At 40.7% G+C, this 20979-nt stretch overlaps 1 long non-coding RNA gene across 2 annotated transcripts; it reads right to left on the reverse strand.

Moving 5' to 3' along the window:
• Nucleotides 1–10091: 10091 nt before the first annotated feature.
• LOC112487989 (uncharacterized) lies at nt 10092–20912 on the reverse strand. 2 transcript variants are annotated; one of them, XR_003051645.1, is made up of 5 exons: nt 20423–20912; nt 19460–19624; nt 17983–18199; nt 17775–17893; nt 10092–10918 (listed from the first exon to the last, which is right to left on the reverse strand). It is a non-coding gene; the product is annotated as an uncharacterized LOC112487989 (long non-coding RNA). The 2 variants fall into 2 exon arrangements; XR_003051644.1 differs by lacking the exon at nt 10092–10918 and having other exon boundaries at nt 15856–17893.
• Between the last annotated feature and the right edge of the window lie 67 nt (nt 20913–20979).

The raw sequence follows: 20979 nt of genomic DNA on the forward strand, positions 1-20979 counted from the left end.
TTTTTTCCACTAGTCCTCAGTGAAGCCAACCTTTAAGTCGAACAGTTAAATGGCCACCCTTTGCTGCTGTCCAACCGCGTCTCTTTGGTGAGTAATCACCTTCCCACCTGCAGACGGGCTCGCCGCATGGAAAGGGAGTGTGAGTGGGCATGTGTGACCATGTGTGTGTGTTTGTTCTCTACCTGCATGCTTGTGTGCGTGATTTATGAGTGCAGACCTCAGAATGAGCTCTGTTTCTCTACCTCACAGGCGGCTGCTTTCCCAGGCTGCTCCACTCTGAGTCCTGGACCAGGATGGCCACAGTGGTGGAACAGAACCGACGAGAGATTCATTAGAATTGGAATTAATATTCACCACACACTTCATGGTGGAATGAAAACACTGTCAAGGCTGTCAAGTCTTTAAAAATACTATGGGATTTGTTGCCTTGTTTCCACTACTACTACAGTGTACTGCATTAAAAAGGTACACAACATTCTGCGTACCACCTACTCTGAATACTGACAGTTTATTGACCCGCAGTGTGCCTCAACCTCTGGAACACTGCATGTATTGAAGGTCCACATGAAGATCATTTAAACATTAGCTGTAGAACAGTCCTTTTATTAGCTATTAAAAACACTAACTGTAACATTAACAGACCATAATCTTGTTAAAGGTACAATCCCCTTCTGGTTGATATCATAGTTTACAAAATCAATAGGCCTTTATTGAGAGTATATCAACTGAAGGACTACTTTAAGCTTATCGAATGGTAGAAAGCGTTAAAACAAACTTAGATTATCGTTGTTAATTATGTTGTTAATGACTAGACCTGGGGTTAATTTCACTACAAAAACATTAGTTACAGTGGTTTTCACTGACCTTTAAGGTTGTTTTTTTTTAATATACAAGTTCCAACCTTAATGGGCTGCTTGTTACACAGGTACAGCAAAGGTACAGCAAGGAGGTAAATCACAGGCGTGCAAAAATAACACCAAGTTTTCAGCATTAGTGGTCAAAAATGCATCACACAAAAATAAACAAATGGCAATTTGATGATTTTTTTACTGATATACTGTATAATCACCTAACTCCAAACTAAATATCAACCCTAAAAAACCCAAGTATAGCCACACCATCTATCTATCTTTCTATCTTTCTTTCTATCTATCCAGTTTGGATGTTTTTTTCTCCTGCCGGACACAGGACACATGTGTTATGTCAGGACGTGTGATGTGTTGTGACATTGCTGTCATCACAGGAGACTGACACCCATTTTCACTCAACACAAAGTGTAAATAACACACACACACACACACTTGTGTGAACAGACACTGTCATATCAACATCATCTGGAAAATGTTTTTGACAGAAAGCTGTTTAATTTTTTTTTGTTGGGTCCATAAAGGGTGTGACTTGTTTGGAGAATAGAAATTGCTCAAACAACACCATTCAGATAGGTCCATCAAAGACAAGTAAAATACTGCAGTACAAGTCAATAGATGGTGAAGTACTTCATCCAAGTACTTATCTTCTTGGTTGAATTCTGTGTGTGGTGCTGATCCTCATCAAACACAGCTGTTGTGTGTTTGTGACGGACGCCCAACACAGTCTGTCTGCTTGTTTGCTCATTTAAACAAGACATAAAGACTGGTTAACGTAGTCAAGCTGCCGTTTTACCTCCTGTATTCTGGCAGTGTGTCTTGATGACTGTTAAGTCCCTCCCACACAAAACAAACCTATATGTGGGACATATAATAATATACCAGGAGGTTTAAAGTGGATCCTGTAAAATGAGTCTACATGTAAGTAAGCTACAGGTATGTGGAGGTCAGGTCAGGTCATCATCTCTTTCTGTCGACTCTATAGGTGTCAGACAAACCTGACAACACAACCAAACTCATATTTGCCATGTAAACAAATCTCACTCAGGTGCTGTTGTAGAGACTAATGTCTTCTGCTTTATTTGAGACACCTCCCATGTCCCGGTGCTGGTCCGTCTGTCTGTGACTGTGTGTGTGTAACTGTATATTACCGTGGTGAGAATTGGCTATGGATCTGTCCAGCGTTGTCTCCAGCAGGTTTAGAAAGCGAGATGACCTGCGGGGTCAAACCCATTCTCTCTGATGTGTCCCCTATTGTCGAAAGCATTTTAGAGTCTCATCCACAGTCAAGCCCTGTTAAAGCGTGAAGGATCTGGGGGCTATCAGACGGTGCGGCCATCACATCACATCTGTGTTTGTCTCACTGAGGCTGACAGGGATGGAGGACAACTTTGAGACACGCATGGAGAGACAGAAGGAGAGAGAAGAGGGAAAAGGAAAAAGCCTGATGGCTGACAGATGTGCAGTGTAAATGACAGGCGAGGTGACAGACAGGTCAGGAGAACCCCAGACAAAGAAACACTCTCATCAATGGATTCATTTCAAGACAGATAACATACAACAGAGGGGAGATGGGGAATTGATGTCATCATCTGTAGCATGATCGTAGCATTAGCAAATGAGAGCTACCGACCGAAATGTATGAATACAGTTTTATTTTAAAAAAGTAAAGTTTGCAGAATAAAAAAAATCATTAAAAATGGGCAAAAAGTGTGTTTATCTGCACAGGTGCTGCCCTTTGTCTGTCGTTTGAGTAAAAAGTATCAGGTGTGATGACTTAAATGTTTTTATAAGTACGTTTTTAAGCACCTTTAGAAATAACTTTATAAACACTGTATAAATGCAGAAGGAAAAGAAAAATGCTAACTGCTGTTTGAACCTGGGAAATAGCAGGACAGGAGTAAGGTGAGGTTGTTTAGGAGAATCATTTTAAAGTTAGTTTTGGTTAACTTAATGAATCATAACTCTTAACTCAAGGGTATCATCAGACAACAATGCACCGTCACTCGACTGTTTCAACATTCTTTTGTTTCTTCAAAGGAGCATACTATTATGTAATGTCAGTTTTGTGAATAATGAAATGTATTTGGAGGAAAACATATGATACAGTCGACCAGGAGTTGTTGCATAAAGTTGTAATTACAGCAAATGCAATTTTTTTAAAGCTGAGATGATCCCGTCTCCCAGCCATATGTGGATGATATAAAAGAACCGTATGAAGCAGGGAAGGTATTTTAGTGGGTTTGATCAATCACCACAGGTGCATTGGTGATGGTTGTGGTCCAATTATTCGTATGCTGCACACAAACAACAGGGTTAACAGTGGAATAACTGCAGAAACGAAAGAGCCGTGACAATGAATAATAAGAGCTTTATATGGCCTCTAGCAGACTGAGAGTTTGTCCAGGTGCTGCTCTCTGTCAAAGCACGTTTGTGTGTGTGTGTGTGTCGGCATTCAGAAGATGTTTGCAGGGTGCACAATTTCTAATATCTCGTTTGTCCAGGAGACTAAACTGAAATACTTTTACAGTTTTTCTTGGTTTTAAAAAAAGTATTTTCTCAACCTATTTTCACACCTTTCCCTGCTTCTCCTCCCAGAGTAATGATGCCAATTCGTTTTGGGTGGCTGCTGGTACCAAAGCATCTGAGCTGAAGCATTAGTTTTCCCAAAGCCTTCACTGATAGAGACAGATGGTGTCCATTTAAAAGGTCCCATGGAAGTGTGTTATTTCTGGTGCTTACAACCCACACAGATACCAAGACATTTTGGGAAACACATACATAGTTACAATGACGACAGAGACGAGCAGCAGCGTTGGAGTTGTGCGTGCATGCAAACACATAAGACACAGGCAAATTTGCACACACACACACACACACACACACGTGGGATGTAGAATGATGATGTGGAGCAAAGATGTTTCTGTGTGTGCAGGACGTCTCTACCATTGCTAGGTGTGAAAACACCATCTCTCACTTCTCACACTGCTGCCCCAGGCAGTAATAGCAGAGTTCTAGCCACTGACAACTGCAGCCCCACCCCGGGCCCCTCCCCGCCTCCGTTCGAGTGAGAGTTCTATGAAAATAAAGGCAAACAAAATTCTGCTGATGCATAAAATGAGGATGGGAAAGGCACACAGTAGCACCTGGTGGCACAGTATCAATGAGTGCTTGTTAAATAGCTCCCTGTTTGTGCCAGCTGCTGCATTGTTGGACAGACAATATGAGAGTTCCAGCAGCAGGGCTCTCCACTGCTCCACTGGTGCAGTGGTGCATGTGCAGAGTCACTCAGCACACGCACAAACTTTAGGAGTATTTTAAAGGGTGCAGAAGATATTGTAGATTCAGGTCACAGCAGTTGCATTTGAATTCATAGACTGATTTCAGACCCTGCAGCGTCAGACTCTGAGAGCTCACCGTCAGATGTCCAGACTGTGATGACCTCCGCCTGCTCGCAGTGATTCAGTAGCTGCTGGTTAATTCATGATGCGGCCTACAGTCTCAGACTGACGTGTTGGATGTGCACGGTGTGACTCTGGAGTTTCTCTGCAGGGGCTGAGGGAGGAAACAGTAATTGCTGTTTGGAAATGCATGCTTTCACGCACCATTGGTTTGTCATTTTTCAAAAGCAGAATATTTCCCCTTTCATGACGAGTTCCACACGAGAGCCTCCTCCAAAGACACTGTTTTGTTTCAGACTCATTCTCCACAGTGTTACTGAAGATGACAACGAGGATGAACATGATAAATGTCGTGCCACTCGGGGTCTGTCTTTTCTCTCTTTATTTTTAAAATGTTTTTACTCTGTTCCACATAAAAGGTTTTTTTTTTCCTGCATACATTTAACACAATAAATCACTACTTTATAAATATGGAAAATAATTACTTGGGTCTTATAGTTAAAAAACACAAACAATGTCATATATTTATGGTCATGTCAAGGAGTGACATTATGACTGTCAAAGGATATTTTTTAATCTTTTCAATTTCCTGGTGGCTGCCGATTTAATACGATTAATCATGATTTTCATGGTTGCAATTAATCACAAATAACAATATTAAATGTAGATAAAAAAATTGTAGTATGTCCTGCTGATTCCATGCTGAAAAACAGCTGCTTATTTACAAACAATAGCCATAACAGATATTTCAGAGTCAGTAATGTTTTTTAAAATAGTTGATCTCTTTAGTTTCACATTTTGACATGTTTTATTCATTCTGGTGATGGCTGCTGAACTTTAAGGACTGTAATGCCTGTGAATGTACAATTTTCAGCGGTGTAAATCTTAACCACACCTTTGTACCTTTCCCATCTCAATAATGAATCCTCCTTCCAGCCCCTCAAGCTTCCCCCAACCTCGTAACACTTTCTCATTAGCGGCCCCTGTCAACCCTTTAACAACACAGACTCTTCCTCTGCCGTCTATTAATGAGGGAACTGAGGATTCCTAATAAGCAGTTTTTCTTTTAATTAAAAAGTCTCCATAAATAAGCACCTCATAATCTATCTGTCAGATTCTATCCAGCTTACACTTAGTTTGACTCCAAGATTAGACACAAGGGCAGGAGATGAGGAGAACTTATCCTGCTATCCATCCATCCATCCATCTATCTATCTATCCATCTATCTATCTATCTATCTATCCGTGCCTGCAGTGTAAGAGTATGCTAATAACTGTAGTCCATGTTAATAATTAATTGAGATATAAGACTTGGCTTTGCTGCTTTGACAGTATTAGTGAAGGTGGCCGCTGCTGCTAAATGATTTATTGTGGCCACCATCCTTCCAGAGGGCATTCTGAATCCATAATAAGGAAATATTCCTCCTGTGCCATTGTGTATTCATCAAAAAGTAGGCTTTTTTCTGATTGGTCCAGCTGGTCTCCAGATTTCCGCAGCGGAGACAACAGAGTTAGAGTCGATGCTTACTCAATATTCTTCAGAAGCATTTTCCTTTAAAAGCAATTTCCTCTGATCCCTTTTGCATGTTTGTGGCCAACAGGATCCATTTGCCAGCTGCCGATCATTTTGATGCAAAAAAAATTTGAGTTTTAGTGAACATGGTGTTCGCCTGTAACCACGTAACAACTCTGTAATTACAGGTTTGAATATTAAATTCAATCAAATCTAGACCAAATAAAACAGAGTAGATAGGTACTCTAAAGGGTGTGGTCTAGTGCCGTGTTTCCAATTTCTGGGGATATTTTAAAAGTCACAAACTTTCACGACCAAAGTCAATAGACCTTATTCGTAAACTCCTGGGGGCCGCGACCCAGTCTTTGGGAAACAATGGTCTAGTGTCCCTGACTTGAATTTAAAAACACATGTCCAGAGCACTATTCATTTAATCTTTGCTCTATATTAAAGATTTCTTCATAGACGTCTTTGACCAAGAGAACTTCACCATCAGACTGGACTGAATCAGAATGCCACCACACAGTTTACAGACTGTTGGACTATAGATGTAGTCTATGTAGACTTCGGCACAATAGGACTTTAAACTCAATGCTTAATCAAGTCCCCTGCGGTGAGACAGGATATTTTGTTCGCAGAGACAATAATTTATGATGTCATTACAATAGGCTGTAATAAAACTGTTGCCTGAGCTCAGAAAATATGATTTGATTATGAGGCTTGATCTCGGAGACAAAAAAAATGTCACTTTAAAATGGAGTTACAAGGTGCAGTCTTTATCGTTTGTACTTCGTTACTGATTGTAAAATAAATGCATCGTGTAAATCAGAGTAAATGGAAATGTTGGCTCAGTGTAAGATAAAGGACGGACGCACTATCCTGACACATCTGAATGTAACAAAGCTGCCTGTCTATCAGACAGTAGAGGGAACTGTTAACATTAACACACAATTAAAACTCAAATAATTTTATCATTAGGCTATATCATGTGACTTATCTTTCCAACAGGTACACATGGTTCTGTTTAGTGGCTTTTACCTGTATGGAACAGAATTGAACACATACGAATGGCAAGACATAAGAGTGAACACACACACCTGCCTCAGTGTCTGTGATGCATTTACATTACAGTAACTTAACTTGGGGGTGGGGTCAGAGCTAAATGTGTTACCAATAATTAATTTAGAAGAAAGTAAAAACCCAATTTTGCTAGTAAGGTGCTGGTCCTCCAGGAGCTGCTCTGGAAAAGTTGCTAGTTTGGAGTTCGACTCTGGAGCCATGCTGTTCAACGATGCAGGTGTGGTGTGTGTGTGTGTGTGTTCTCAGGACAGCTTCTCCATTCATCAGCTGCGTCACAGCAGAACAACATGCAGGTGTGTGTGCTGCGTGGTTGTGTGTTTGTTCACATGGGAGGGAAAGATGGAGGGAGAGAAAAAGACAGAGCGCAATATAAATAAGAAAAGTCGTGTGAAAAGAAAGTACGACTCTCCAAGTCATCTTTTTCCCACTGCTTGCCACCAGGCTCTGCCCTGTGAATTCAAGATAAGTCTATTTGCACAGAGAACAAAGGCTTTATGGTGATATTTAATGATCACGGGGAAGAGAAATGTTTGGTCAGCTACAGATCCAAGAATCATTCCTCTGTGTTCTCCAATCTCTTCAAAACAAATGTGTTTGCCAAAGGTGAAGTTCCTCACTGACTTTGACATTAACGCATGAGCCGGTCTCACCCTTAAGCCACATTGGGCACAATACAGTCAGTGACACCTTACTTTGTTGACTTATGGATTACCTGATTAACTCTGGGTTACAGAGGCTGACACAGGAAAGTGATTGATGCTGAGATCAGGACAGAATCCACTACAAAGAATGGGTTATGATGACGACTGAATGTCCATCCTCTCTTACCTTACCCTGGTGCAGAACAGTTATAACAAAGGCTAATTGTCTTTATTGCAATCTTTGGATTCCAAGCTAACTGTCCTACATGTCCTACTTCCTGCTTCTGGCACCATGCGTTAATTCATTCATATTTTCTGTTGCACTACAAATTAAATAAGTACAGGTTCCACCTATCAACATGTATTCAACTGTATTCAACTCATATTTATTAATAAAACAAAACAATAGATTTTGATTATTTTTCTTTTTTTTGTGATGTCGAACTCTGTGACTTTTTAAAACAACAAGTGATAACAACTATGAACAACATAGGAACAGCAAAACACTGCAGCAGGGAGTTATACAATATATATTATTTATAAATATTGTTCAGATACATCAGGGCCATGAGACTCTAACGGGCTGCTGCTGCTGCTGCAGCTGTTATTACACCTATAAACAGCTGCCATTATTGATGCTACCAATACTACTGATGATTCCAAACACTGCTACAGTGGCGGTAATGCTACCGCAGCCGCTATCTGCGCTACTACTGCTGAATAATACAGTTATCTTTGTGGTTATTGCCAATTATGCTAAATACTGACTGTTACAGACTCTCTCTCTCTGTGTGTGTGTGTGTGTGTGTGCCTGTATGTGCAGTGTGGTTAAACCTGCTGGGCCTGCCCTGCCACAGGGTTCCAACTTGTAAAAACACAGAGCGTCCACGTCTGGAGCTTCACCACGTGGCCTGTGAGGAATATGACACAGCTGTGGTACAATTAGTCAAACCCAGCACTAGATCCACTACAGTCATTTCCACCTCTCACACTGCACCACCGACGAATAAGCAGAACTAAACCACAGACCACACACTGCATGTCCTCGTCTAGTGATTTGTTCTCCACACTACATGTAGTATTATGACAGTAAGTTATACTCTGCTGCTTTAGTTCATGAACACTGTTTCTTTTAACACACTACAATTAGGCTTTTAAGTGCATTTGCAGAACAGCTCATCGGTGTGGTTTGTGTGACCAAGGTTCCATGCAGGTTCCGCCCTCTGCTCACACCTGTGGACCTCACCTGTGTGTGTGTGTGTGTGTGTCTGTGTCTGTGATGTGTGGGGACAGAACTCTGTTGACACACCTACTCTTGCAGGACCTGTGCTGTTGTGGGGACATGGAATGAGTCCCCCTATAGTCCAAATTGGAAATGATGGTTATATTTTATTTAGTGTGAAAAGCTAGATATTGGCTCAGCTATTTAAGCTAACCTTTAGCTGTGTCTTTGATCACATGATACAATCTTTGTTTACACTTAAATTATTTCTAGGAATACATTGGGGAAAACAACTAAATTAAGTATTTGGGCAGTTAACCTAAGATATATTAAGATAACATTAGGGCTGCTTTTAGGTAATGTTTTAGCATAATCTTAGCATTTTTGTTTGCATTAATCTATTTATGGGGACATTTTATTTATATTGATTATCTTTTTTATCTGTGACTTTTTAAACACCTTTTTACATATTTGGCTAACTTATATTGATTAATTCAAATTCAGTATTGCCATTTTTAGCAACATTTTCATCTGTGCTTTTACAATGCTTCAAATACGTATAAATGAATAAAATTTTTGAGAACGCTAGTTTGGTGGCTAAAAGTTTTCTTACTGTTCTAATCAAACCTTGTAACCAGTATGAAACACTAAACAGATAACCCCTGGATGAATAAATCCTTAACTTTGCCTCCTGGCTAATATGCAGATTTCAACAAAGACCTTTAATATTTAGTGTATAATAAAAATCTAGGTCGGGGTCTGTGGATTGGCTGCTGGATCCACTTACCAGGGAGAGGAGGAGAAACCCAATCCCTTATTACCCATATTAGGCATTATTCGACCAGTGCTTGAGCATAAGAGGCCCCACTTAATCCTATGGCGTTACAAATGCTATTATTGAAGCGTGTGCACAGTTGAATCACACCCAATTTCTCTGAGGAATATAGGTTTCATAGCCACATAATGAAAAATGTAACAAAAGCTTTTGCCAAAATATGCAAATGCCCTATGTTTTTTTTTTAGTTGGGATTATATTATTCATATCCAGTTTAACTGGTATCTGCAGTATGCATAATATACCAAACTCCTATAGTCCTATAGTACTGGTCCTGTGGGCATCATACAGGCAGGGTTATGAATGGAAATGCAAATAGTAATGCTGTAAAAACAAAGATGGGATTATGACTGAGAAAATAAACCCCGCTCAGACACACAGGCCCACAATGTATGGCCTCTCACTGTCCCTGTATGAAAACACTGCCCGTGCTCTGGTGCCGAAGCTGAAATTAAGGGTGGGATCGAGAAAATATTGACTATTTGGACAATCCGTTCAGCTCCTGAGAGGCCACATGACAGAGTACATCTGGTTTTCACACAGATTAAGTAAAACACACAAACAGAGTTCCAATCTATACAGAAAAGAAACAGAAACCCCAGTTTGAACTCGAGAAAATGTCGTGACTGAATGTTTAAAGAGCGATGGCCGTTTCAGATGGCCATTTGCGCCTGTGAAAGTTGATCAAATAAATAAAGACAAACATAATCAAAGAGCAGGATATTTATTTCAGCCATTTCCTGTTTAGACTCAGCTTATGAGAAAACAGTTTCTGTGTTGTCTCTCACCAGTTTCATCAAATCGTTGTTAAACGTTGAAAAGAGAAATATCAACTGCACGATTCTACGATAAACTATCTTCACTTAAATGTCAGCCTTCGAGCTGCGGTATTCTCATCGAGCAGTAAAGTAAGCATCACGCTCAAATTTGGTTTGACACAGTTTTACACCTGCTTGTGTTCATACATGAGCAAAACCAGAGAGCAGTGTGCTGAACAGGCCCACTGGACCCAGCCATTACTAAGTTCTAAAGAGCAACCAGGGCTCGCCAAGTCCCTCCTCAGATCCAGGCATGGTACACATGAGACCAGCCGCCTGCTAATAGAGACATTTACACCTTAGTAAAAGTTGGCAGGTGTTACCCTGCCGTTGTCGAGAGCAGACGCATGCCGGGCATCATTAGGATCTGTGCCAAGACTGCTTTGGCTGCCAGCCTCGCTCACTCATTCTGATAGAGACGAGTGAGTGTGACTGTGTTTGTGTGTGTTGGGATGGTTGCGTGTTTCAGCGCAGCAGCAGATTAGTGTCTTCAACTGCAGTGGCTCCACGTGTATCCAGGTACAGGACAGGACCATCTCCACCTGTGATGACATCACAGCGTTGTGTATGGTGAGGGTTAAGGCAGACTCTGGAGCAGACAGTGTATTACTACTCTTCAAAGCTTCTGTAGTATTTCTTACAGTACATAAACCAATAAAAAGCAGATGAAGTTCCAGATTTTGTGTGTACTGTCCAACAACTGTTGTGCAGCTCATGCGTGGGCAAACTTTTTGACTCATGGGCGACAATTGTGCTAAAATTGAACGGGGGGCCGGGTCAGGAGCAGATAGATGGAGCATTCGTGTGAATGAATGTAAAAGTCATGCATAAAGGCTAAAATGCTTTTAAAATTTTCTACGCCATCTATTGGGGAAAGATAGATATTTCAGGGTTTACTGTCTTTGTGTTAAATCATTGGGAGTAATGTTCCTTGTTCCTGCCACCGGAGGAAAATTAAAGAAAATGTATCTTCTTGTAGACCATGAACTGGCCTTGAGAACCACAGTCTGGATGTTGCAGAGGCCTAGTTTCAGTCGACTCGTTTGTATTATGTTGAAAGGTGCCAATTTCAGTTACTGTGAAATAAGATAAACATGTTGCCTAGAGCAGCTCTGAGTCTCAGTCAAGATAAGAGACAGAGAGAGTGACTTAGGAAGACTCACCATAGAAAATCCCACAGGTTAGGATTTCAGTGCGAGGCATTACAAAGCAGATTAATTCAGAATAAAGCACCACAGTCACGGACGCTCTCTACTAAGAACCGGAGCTATTTATACAAATATAGCCTAGTTTTCTACATGGACTACAAACCCAGTTATTATGGAATACTATGAATCCATTTTTGTTTTGTTTTTTACTGCAAAGGTTTTAATAATCACTAGTGATATTTTGTTCTTCCTTTGTTTTTTGCCTGTGATTAAAACCTTGACTCCTTTAGTGGCTCTTTTTTTCTTCTTCTCTTGTCTAGTTCTCAATCCCACACAGGTCACAGAGCAGCGAGCGTCAGCTGATCAGTAGTCGGGCAAAGTCTCCACTTCTGCAGCCACAGATCTCTGTCCAATATGTGCTCTTCAACAAACACCCACACCCACACTCACCCCGCACACACTCTGATTAATGAACTGCCGCGCCCCCCTTCCTCCATTTACATATAGAATACATTACTAGGACGTTTATATTATGGCTCCCATAGTCCACAGTGAGACTCAATAAATTGTGCGTCCGCAGAGCCGAGGCCTCTTAGAGGGAAACAAGAGAGGGAACTAAAACGTGAAGGCAGGAGCAGGAATAATAGAGAGAGAGATACAGACGCGTCTCCTCTGCTCTGAGAGTGGGATGTAAATTGAGTGCAAACAGAAAAGCCATTAATAATGATATTCACAGTAATAATTTAGAAGCTGGGGATACACAGATTTAGCCAGGCAATCAGAAATCCATCTGCGGAGGTGTTAATATTGAAAAAATGCTGATGGCACAGAAACGTGCACACACACACACACACACACACACACACACACATCTGAATATGTAATGACAACCAGAAGGCCATAACAATCACTGCCTTTATGTGGAGTATTACTTATTTAAAATCCTCAATACTTTTTACTTAATGAAAAGGCCGTGTCAACATTTCCTTTTTCATATCCACTAAGATTACAGTCTGAGGTGAACGGCAACATATTTACTTTACTCGCATCAGCGCGGCCCCCACTTCTTTTCAAGAAAGAGGCTGATTAAAATCAAGCAGCAGAGTAGATTGTGATGAATTATGCAGCGTTTGGTGGGGAAGGAAGAGGAATGCAGTGCAGCTTGTTTAAAAAATTAATTTACGACCGTTAGAATCTATAAAACCTTTTAAAAGATCGTATTTTTAAGTGCTGGGGAAAACTGCAAAGTGATGCACTCGCGTTATTAGCAGCGTTTGGGGGTTTTGTTTTTGAGGTACGGCTACAGATGTAGCGCCACGGCTGCGGCTTTTTGCGGTTTGTCTCTGTCAACTGTTCGGTGCAGAGTCATTGAAATTCACAGTAGGGACGAGGCCGCGACAAATTATTATTTATCTCCTCAGTGAATACCTGCTTTCAGCTTATGTTAGGAAGCAGATTAAACATTGTAAACAGTGTTCGCATTGAGAACAGAAGCCTAATGATACATCATCGTTACCGGCTACGAAATGAGCAGCGACGAGGCTGTGGGTAGAAGGAAATGGAAGAAATTCAACCACCGCATCTTCTTAGTGTTTCAGTAGCCGTCAGCAGATGAACGGCTATCTGAGATAGAGAGAGTACAAATGTTCACCTGGTGAAAAGGTCACCTGACTAATTTATTCAGATGTTTCAACTACAGTAGTCTGGTTGTTTTTGTCTTTGTTTTGTTTTAGAATTATTTTCCATATTTTAAATTATTTCAATAATCAGTTGTACAAAAAACTGTGGCTTCATTTGTTGTTTTTTTTAAAATCCGGCTCCAGACAAGAATTCCTACTAAACACAGCTCATGTATATGTATGTAGCACATTGTGCTTGTATTCAATTTACAGTGTTTTCTGTGAGGTCGTGGCACATATTTTAGTTGGAGCCATATAGCTTCCACACTAAACCTCCGGCTCACCCCATTACAGCTGCCTCAGAGAGGGAACCAAATGACATCTGTGTCATTTAAGGAGCTTTTTTATCTTGTTTCATGCAGATGAGGTTATTTTACAGGGAAACATCACATTTTGTTATTTTCATTGGAATTTTATATAAACAACATTGTGACTTTCAGTAATTTCAGTGTAATTACTAGATAAGAGCAGGAGCTGTAACAAAATTCAACAACCATTCACCTCCTAACAGAGGTACATATAAAAAGAGGGACATTTTCTATTTACTAAAAGAAGCTGCTGGCTTTTAATTGGCAATAATAAATTCAAACTAAAAGCAATACGTTTACAGAAGCACAATCTTTCTCTGAAAATACAAACCCCTGAAGAAATCAACGTGGAGCCAAGACCAAAGACAAATTATGTATTTCTTTGCATTTAGATGACTTTTTCACACTGGAATGAAACCGTATTAAAGTTTCCGCAGTAGGGTTGGAGCAATATCACAAATCCGAGATTCGAGGACCCTGTTGAATTCGGCAACAAAACAGAAGCAGTGAATCCTCACAGCTAAGAGAAATTAAATTTCAAAAGGCGGCTGGGCTTCTGTATTTCAACTGCAGAGTCTCATTTTCAGAACTCTGCATGTTTCTGTATTTTGATCAGGCTATATTATCAAATGCAGCAGGGATGACTGCTCCTGTCTCTGCTCCACTCTCCTCCTCCCCTCCTCCTCCTCCTGCTCCCATCTCCATCCTATCTAAATAAAAGAACAGGTTTTAATGAGAGTAACACAGAGCGGTGGTTTCATCGATAACTAAATACTACAGCTTCAAATGCTCCTCGCACTCAATTGGCTTCCCGCTATTGTTGCCGAGCGTATGCCTCAGTGAACACTAAATTTTCACTGTCACACTTCAATAACCCTAATTGTCCAAAATAAATGAGCTAATTTCTGAAGTTCCATTTTCATAGGCAGGAGATAAGGCAACTTTGCTGATTGATTGGATTCCAGTGTGTGTGTGTGTGTGTGCAGAGGAGTATGTGTGTGACTGCAGCTCAAAATTTGACTGAATGCCACTGTTATTTACTGCAAAGCATTTTTCTGACCCCTGCTGATATTCATCCGCCCCCCCCCCCCTCTCTCTCCGAAGAAAGGAAAAAGGAAGAAGCGAAAGTTGAAGAGGAAAAAGAGCCTGTGCACAAGTTTGTTTATGTAGATGTGTATGCGTGCGGTTGGGAACGAGTGTGTGCGTGTTTCCATGTGCGTCCCCATGGACTTGGTGCTGGATGCAGCCTAGACATTTGCATTTTTTCATTTGAGCTGTTATTTGCAGCATTGCGTGCAGCAGCGAGTCTCCAGGGGCTCGCCAACTAATTCAGTAAAAAGGCAGGTAAGACATAAATTAATCATAAGACGAGTGAGAATTACTGCACTCAACTCACACGCTCAGCTCTCTCAGTTTCACAAACACACATATACAGTAGCCACACCCATGCAAATATATTAATATTAATATAAATATGGATATTTGACATAAGAACACACACTTTTAATGCACATTCAACCAGAAAGTGAAAACACAAACACACAGACTCGATTTACTGGCACGCATGCACACAAACACACACTCACTCACATCACTGAGACTCAAATTAAATCTGAAAGGAGACCAAGGTCAAGGAAGGAAGTTTTCAACTCCATCAAGCAGAATTACTGAGCTGCAGGGAGAGAGGGGGAACTTTTAATAGACCAATGTTTTAGTACAAAAACTTTTTCAAACTTTGACATGACTTGCATATCAATGCCTTTACTCACTTTTCAGCAAAGTGTATTTACTTTCATTAGAGTGAAAACAGGACCTGGCTGTTTTTCCATAGCTGCACTGTAAGTCAGTAGGCAGAATGTCAGCGTGGTACAGGCTGCCAGAGCTGCAGCAATTAATCAAACAGCAGAGCTTTAACACGAGCTACTGACAGAAAACATCCTGCATTAATCTTCATCGCAAAACCTATTTGTTTCCCTTACGCCCAATAGTACTCCGCCACATATACTATATCAGTTTAATGAAATAAAAATGGATACAAATGTAAAATTACATAAACAATTGAGGCAGTAAACCTGGTTGTATCCTCAACTAACTCCCAACAAGACAACTGATCTTCAAACAAAGGATGTTCTAATAATTTTCAATGCATGTTTTAAATATAAAATTACATGCAAATAATTTTGAATTGTGACAATTCAAATAGGTTTTATATGAAGTACATTTGTCTGTCACTAAATGTGTGGGCTGATCCTGCCCCTCCCCCAAACTCCTCTGCTTTGTGTTGTATATCTATGTATTTCTATTGCTACACATTACCTTTTGGGAAAAAGGGAAGGAATTTACACCAAAATCTCAGCATGCATGATTTTCAAAATAAAATGTCTCAAAAAAAAAAAAAAGAGAGAGAGAGAGGGACCAGTTTGGTCCTTGGGACCAACATCCAAAGGCCAAGTCTAATGTTTATACTGTTTGTTAAACTGATTTTAGTCAAAATGTAACAACATAATCTAGTTTGTTTTGTTGTCCCATTTTCCTCTTTTCCAAACATTCCCAGATTCATCACTGCTCTCCACTGTTCCGGGCACTTCTAACATCTGTTCCATTTGAAGACACCACTGAACAGACCAAACAAACTGACCATCTCTTAAACTGTAACCCCTCAGCTGCAGCCTTGTGTCTTTTTAATTCCAACTTTAATATTACCATTTAAAAAACAAAGACAGTGAGTGTTTCATTTTGTGTTCAAGTTAATGACTTTAATCCCCTTCAGTCTTCAGGACTCTCCTCTTCTACTGCACTTATCACAGCCTTTGTTCCTGAATTCAGCAGTCTGAGGCAGATTGTCCCATCAATACACTATCAGAGGAAGTGTGCAAGATAAGAATTCTGCTGCTATCTGTCTGCGGCGAATAAGCTGTCCAGAGGTCTCCACAGTCAATGCACACACACTAACACAGAGTCTGTGTTGCCCTGAGTCTCCATAGTGTAATCCAGCACTTGTACAGACTCAAGGCCTTATCAGTGAGACAGGAGGGATTCACTGCAGCAAGACAGATATTACTGCATCAAGTGTATCTCAGCTACGACATAATGTCCCTCCAATAATTAACTTTGGAAAAGATGAAGTTACCCTCAGGTACAACAGGAAATGTGTGAGTTTAAGTTTTAAATCAGTTCAGGCTGCACTAGGTCTGTTTTAACACTTTACTGTAGCAGTTGAAAACAATTGAGTACGGGATCTTCTGCCTATGGATTCCTCGACCTGTAGCATGTTGTGGTTATGTCGCTTTATCTCCCATAAATGTATTAGGCAAATCCTGTTCCATCATTCCGACGTAGTGTTCACACGGGAACTAGTAGTAGTGAAGTAAAAGCGACAAATATGTGGTCACGCAGCACTATACACAGAAGGCGCCTTTGTTTACGTTGGCTGGTTGTGTACCATACATCGGATTGTGCTACATTTACTTTCTTTCATTTGTGTTGGTATTTTGGGTTTTTTTTAAATGTAGTCTAGAGACAACTTCATTGTATATAAAAGTCTGGAGAGGCAGAAAAGTAGATGACAGTGGTGCCAGGTGGTGCCACAGAAAGGTAAGTTAATTTTTATGTGTATTTTAACTACATGTACAATGACTTTGTGATGAGACCGCAGAAGTGTGGACTAATATAACGTTATTGTAAATGTGTACTGTTTTCTTCAATAATGATGAAGATTGACTGCCTCCATTTATGTAGTCATTCTGTTTATTTAATAATCAGTTCAGCATTAAAGTCAGATGTGGGAGATTTGACCTCACTCCTATGACTAAAACTCGAGGTATCACCTCAGCGCCTGAGCTTGCCTACTTCTATTTACAGCTACTGCATCCACCCCACTTTTCTGCCTTTTACCAAATACCCTCCAGGGTTTCCAGACAAACACATAATTCTGAGGTCATTTTAATTAATAGTTCTGGATCAGTGCCCAGATGTTAGGAACATCTTTTATGGAAGTAAGAAATTTTAAGCTTCGTCATCGTGTCTCATCTGTTCCCCAGCATTGTAGGACTGTGAAGGTTAAGAGAGCATGCATGAGCGCAATAAGCACTTTAGCATCAGAGCCACAGATCAGAGAGGGAGATAGAGAGAGAAGAGAGGAACAGATGCAGCGCAAGATTGATTAAAGTCAGACGGTCAAATGTGTGTGAGAGAGATACTGAAAGAGAAAGGGACAGAGAGAGAGGGAGAGTGGAAATAAAGTGGCTTATCTTTGGCTGTGACCTGAAACAGCTGTTTCTCTGCAGTGCGTTGAAGATGGATCTTCGTTCATTTCCTCTCCATCCTGACGCTCTATTTACACCACCACTTTACCGTCTGCAGTAGGACAGAGACCTACGTCTCTTCCCAAGACAGGGAAGGAAAATCAATTTGAATGGTCAATCAATCACCGCTGTAAAGAATTCTTCTATGTTAAAGAATGTAGTCGTACCAGTGTCGTCTGCATCTGTTCTTGAAGGCCTTGCACCAAAACGGAGTGGTGTTTCTCAGATGTCCAGTGATAATTCAGATGTCCAGTGATAATGGCAGCGAGGACTTTGTCCCAACGCTGAAGATGTGACATTGAGCCGAAACACTTTCATGGTGATGTGAAGGTTTTGGCCTGTCATCAGCAGCTGAAGACTCCCTCCTGCTCACCACAGCTGTCACTGAAAATACACGAGAAAAAGAGGCGACGAGACAAGAAAGGAGGACGTAAGGATGTGTCCTTTACTTTGACCTCTGCAGCAGAGGTCAAATAAACCCGATCTAACAGCCGGTACTGGTTCTTATCAGCTATCTTTTTCACACAAGCAAACTTTCTAACAGCCAGTTTTTTTTTACGTGCATGTCCTTTTACGAGCCACAGTGGACAGTTGAGCAGGTGGAAGATGCAAGGGCTGGACATTGGCCAAAAGAGGAAGAAGGAGACTGAGAGGAATGAAAATGACCTGAACAGGTTTGTACTTATCATGGTCTTGGTTTTGCTGATTGTAGCTATTCTATTATATTCTATTCTATTCTATTCTAATCTATTCTATTCTATTCTGTTATATTATATTAGTGCATTGTTGATAAGTGGCCAAGTTTCCTTTAATTTTCAACCATTATTTCTGTTCACACAAGAAAGCCTTTTCCAGAATAATCCCATCTCCCAGAAGAATATGACCTTGTGTTCTTTGTTGGTAGAGATCTGATGTCGTATGAAGATGACTCACTCCTAGTCGTACGCCTTTTGCTAATTGACTGAAGCAGCTCATCTAATGGTACAGAGTAAAGGGTTCACCTCACCACTCCTATAGAGTGATTTCTCCACCTGGTGCTCTGTTCAGAGATATATTAATACATCAAGTTAAAGACCCTGATGACCTCATGCTTATATCCAAGCTGTCTAACTGAATATCACACAAAAGTTGGAAAAGACAAAGAAAAACTTTTTGTGTAGTATTTAAATCCACAAATTTACTTTAAACTTTCTGGTTTTAACCCACGTATCAAAGAGTACTTAGAACCATACTTTACAAATGGGGTTATTGTATGGCTGATGTCATAAGTTAACCAATGAGCAATATCAGGTCAAGTCAATTTTACTTTAGCTGTAATTTAAATCTGTTCAGCTTATATAGACTGTTAATGCTCCTCTAAGTTCCTGTTTGCAGTTCTTCATGTTGCAGTGCATTGATTGGTCTGTGCATTTAAAGGTAAAAGATTTTGGTAACAATTTACAGAAGACAAACAATATGTAAAGCAAACGTAGAAAGACAAAAAGAACCTTCAGTCAACACTGAAAAAGAGCAGCGGGTGTGGAGGAGATCTAGGAAGAGGAGAGTCAAAGGACAGGATGATGGAGAGACGGAGAGACAGGGCGGAGCAGCATACGACTGGTCGTCGACTGAGGTTGATGACCGGCCCCTGTCAGTCAGACTCACACAGAGAGAGCAGGGCCCTGCCATCTGCTCCAAAGTTAATGGGAAGGAGACAAGGTGGGGAGGTGAGATGTGACGACATGGGCGAGGGAGGCTGCAGAGAGAGGAGACTCTGAGAGGGTGGAGATCTGGCTGGTTGGAGGAAAACGGCGGCGGTTGGAGGAGAGTCTGCAAACCAAGGACAGAATGGATCATTTAATGAGATCATCGGTGACGGTGGAGAAGAGTTGACGATGGACTTAATGAAGGTTGAACTTGATAAAGCGAGAAGGACTTTTGGTTTGAGGATAAATACCAATAATATCTGAAATGAATAAAGTGTAATCAAATAAAGACTTACAACTAGATACACACTTAGTAGTACTTAGTAGTTTAGGGGAGGTTCTCTAAAAATCTATATTTTCCACCAATTCCATTTCTTGGACATTTTCATCCTGCACAGTGATTATTTATAAAAGGCTTTCTTCTCTTTTGTCACAGTGACCTTGAATTAAATTTTACAGCAAAAAGACAATTTTTGTATTCGGCCTTTAGACAAAAGGTTTATTCATAAAGTTCAACTAAAACTCACTGGAACAGGCAGGCGTAAATCAGGAACTAGAACTAGAACCAGGAGACACAGGAACAAGGAACACAACACAGACAACATGGGGGGAAAACAATCACAAGGACAGAGTGAGGGAGAGAGGTATACAGTATATACCCAGGGCACCAGGTGACACCAGTGAGACTAACGCACAGGCAATTAAAGACACAGGTGAGTGTGATAACACTGACTACCTGAGAAACACAGACAGACCACAGTTAAAGTTCAACAGTTTAACACATGTACACCTTATTATGATTCTATTTCACCTTGACTTTTTTAATGACTGTTACCAATACTAATTAAATACTATTTTCATAAACCCTAATGAAAAATACCACCAGAAAACAAGGTTTTAGTTTAAGGTTTTGTTAGCTTACCTTAGCCTCTAATGAAGCCTCAGGGTAAGTTTGTCTTCTTGGAGTCCACGTGTACTTGATTCTCATTTTTCTATAAATGTTGTTCTATAAATATTTTAAATGACAACAAGGTGGGATGAGATGTACAGCATATGAGAAACAGAGCTCCACGCCACCTGTTCAGGAAAGTAGGAAGTAGGTCAAAGCTCTGACAAAGTCACAACTGGCCTTGGGTTAGAAACCAGTTCTGAGTGTTTTCATCTTAGCCATCGCACACACACACACACACACACACACACACGCACATTCACACTCTACATCTCCTCTTTTTGGAACTGAACGTCATTGGAAGTTGAGGTGGGGGCCTCAACCCCTCGCCCCTTCCTCAAGTTCACCTCCTGACTGGACAACAGATGGAGCGTAGAGACGCCCAGACAACAACACCTCCTGCTCACATGTGTGTTTGTGTGTGTTTGGCCGGCCGACTGTGTGTGCGTTGTTAGGTCAGCGTGGCTACAGATGCAGGTGTGATCCCGCATGCCTCCTGTTGACACAGTTATCAGTCATTTTGCAAACAT

This window comes from Cynoglossus semilaevis, chromosome 13 (genome assembly GCF_000523025.1).
Source record: "Cynoglossus semilaevis isolate Cse_v1.0 chromosome 13, Cse_v1.0, whole genome shotgun sequence".
NCBI classification, from domain to species: domain Eukaryota; kingdom Metazoa; phylum Chordata; class Actinopteri; order Pleuronectiformes; family Cynoglossidae; genus Cynoglossus; species Cynoglossus semilaevis.